The sequence below is a fragment of the Festucalex cinctus genome, chromosome 15, assembly GCF_051991245.1.
Source record: "Festucalex cinctus isolate MCC-2025b chromosome 15, RoL_Fcin_1.0, whole genome shotgun sequence".
Taxonomy (NCBI): domain Eukaryota; kingdom Metazoa; phylum Chordata; class Actinopteri; order Syngnathiformes; family Syngnathidae; genus Festucalex; species Festucalex cinctus.
Genome location: NC_135425.1, coordinates 3,329,743 through 3,332,500, shown reverse-complemented (window position 1 = coordinate 3,332,500; position 2,758 = coordinate 3,329,743). Strand labels below are relative to the sequence as shown.

At 32.3% G+C, this 2,758-nt stretch overlaps 1 protein-coding gene across 9 annotated transcripts in view; it reads right to left on the bottom strand.

The window, feature by feature from the left end:
- fbxw2 (F-box and WD repeat domain containing 2) overlaps positions 1-1,865 on the bottom strand; it is a 461,765-nt gene extending 459,900 nt beyond the window's left edge. For 3 of the 9 annotated variants that reach the window (XM_077497752.1, XM_077497754.1, XM_077497753.1), the window contains exon 1: positions 1,407-1,861. The gene's annotated coding sequence lies outside the window, so the exon portion shown is untranslated. Of the gene's footprint in view, positions 1-1,406 lie in introns of all 9 variants that reach the window. The other 6 variants (XR_013278748.1, XM_077497749.1, XM_077497750.1 and 3 more) reach the window with 6 other exon arrangements.
- Between the last annotated feature and the right edge of the window lie 893 nt (positions 1,866-2,758).

Sequence of the window (2,758 nt, the reverse complement as noted above, 5' to 3'; positions counted from 1 at the left end):
GGTCCAACCAACTATTTCATCCTCATTTACAGTGAAACTTCCACACACTTCAGCTCGCGCGAAACGCCAGATCCATAGGTCTATTTATAGCAGCAGACCTGCAGCCTTGGAAAACGCTGGATTCAAACATTTAATTAGTGTACTTGAACCACGCTACAGTATGCCCAGCAACTGTAAATGTTGGGATATAGTTTGTTCAGGCTGTATTTGTTCCATGACTTTGGATACAATATATTTTTTGTTGTTGTTGCACATTGCACATTATTTTAAGAGGAACGCACAGCACACTGTTGTAACCAAAAACAGTCAATAGATGGCAGGCACCCACTGTGACTTTTTGTTTTTGTTTTTTTATTTTTTATTTTACACTTCAGTAAGAACAAGACGGTTAACTTTATATTGTAAATAAATTCTTTGAATTTGATCATTCCTGCCTAATGTCAATTATCATATATTACATAAATTTACACAAAAATAATATGGAAATTGCATCACCTATATGTAGCCGATCTTTTGAAATAAGATTTACTGTACAATGAATAGAACCAATGATCATAGACTAGCCTTAGCCTACAGAAGCATATGCCTCTGTGTTATAAAGTGGGGGAGCGGAAAAAAAAAAAAAAAAAAAAAAAAATCGAAAAAAAAATCGAATCGTGACCCCAAAATCGAAATTTAAATCGAATCGTGGAGTTGGCGAATCGTGACACCCCTAATATATATACACACATATATATATATATATATATATATATATATATATATATACATATATATATATATATATATATATATATATATATATATATATATATATATATACACACACACATATATATATATATATATATATATATATATATATATATATACATATATATATATATACACACATATATATATATACATATATATATATATACACACACATATATATATATATATATATATATATATATATATATATTACGCAAACACACAAAATATTTGAACTACTATCAGTGGTTTGTCGGGAGAAACGTTGCAGTACAAGACGATAGCTGCTTGTTTGGAATTACAGTATAATTATCACTGTACATTTTTAAATCTACTGATGAACTTAAACGATAGGGTTCATTACATTTTTGGACTACTTAGTAAAGTATGCTATTGCAGACATGCTTAATTTAATGCTTTCGACATCTTACCTTGACAAGCATGAGATAATAGATAGCACAGCAAACACTGTCTTGTGATTTAAACTATGAGTTTACGACATGATTGTCGGGTGCGTACTTGCAAATGCGGAGGGTTTAACGTGACCATTATAAAAAATACAGTTCTAAAAAAATAATTTCCCCATCAGTCAAACAGCATGCCATCTAATCGTTGAACAGTGAAAATGTTTAAACAAAACGTATACTAACCGGATTGAAGAAATCCTCATCGCCACCGTTATGCCATAGTTCATTTACTGAACTAAGTTTTCTGCTTGTCGGTAACCTGCAAGAAATCAAGTTGAAATGCTTGTCCAACTAAGCTAGTTTCGTTGCTATCGTTAGTTGTCCACCACGAAGGAGGGAAGCATTATGTTCTGACAGAAAACGTTAAATAATGCATCGAGTGGCATAACGTTTCATATATTGAGAGAAATATATTCGCCGAAGTCTAGATTCTTGTGTTTAAGTACAGTGAACTCCTTCAACTGGCGACCCTTGCAGATGTTTTCATTGGAATATCAATTTTCGTCTACACACTGGCAGATTCGTCACAGTAGCTGTCTCAAGGATCCCTGAGTGTCCCCAATTCATGGACGACGAGGAAAGAAAGTGATTTGGTGCACCTTTGTATAAAAAAAAATTTATTTTCAAAAAAAGGGCAAATTGATACAAAATAGATCAACTCTCTCTCTCTCTCTCTCTCTCTCTCTCTCTCTCTCTCTCTCTCTCTCTCTCTCTCTCTCTCTCTCTCCGCACATGCACTGCCATACAGAAGTTTTTTTTTCTTTATTGAACAACGTGCACTCTGAACAATAGACATACAAATCAGATTTAAGTAGTGCAAGTTAAAACAATATATATTATACAACAAAAACACAACTTAATAACAGCATACTATAGAGCAGGGGTTTCCAAACGTTTTCATTTGAGGGCCACATACAGAAAATCAGAAGGACCCAAGGGCCACATAATGTTATGAAGAGAAATTGTGTTTAGTCCTAAAAATTGTACAAATAATGTATGTGTGCTTTTGCATATTTTGCAAAATGCTACAATTTATTTGTAATATGGCAGTGGGGTTATTATAGTTTTGGAATTTTTCAGTCTAGTTAGTTTTTATTAGTTTTCAGGGTGGTTCTGTTAATTTGTATTGGTTTAGTTCTTTAAAAAAAATGCTTAGTTTTAGTTTAGTTTGTTAGTTTCAGTATTAGTATTAGATTTTTTTTAATGTGTATTACTTGTGCACAATATTTAAAAAACACCATGGCAGCAACGTCAACTGAAGGTGCTTTTCTATTGGCTGCTGCTAGATGACGTCACTTCTGTGTGACATACTTTCAAACGTCATTATTCCGGTTAATTTTACAAAGAAAGAACAAAATTGTGCCAAGAGGAAAGTTTTTTTGGGGATTCTAAAATTATGGATATAAATTGGAAAGGAGTGTGGCTTTTACCTTATCAATATTGTATTACTAATAAAGCCAAGGTCATACATCTTAATATTTTACATAATATATATCCTACTATTTTATATCCAAATTTGCCGATATTAGCAACCT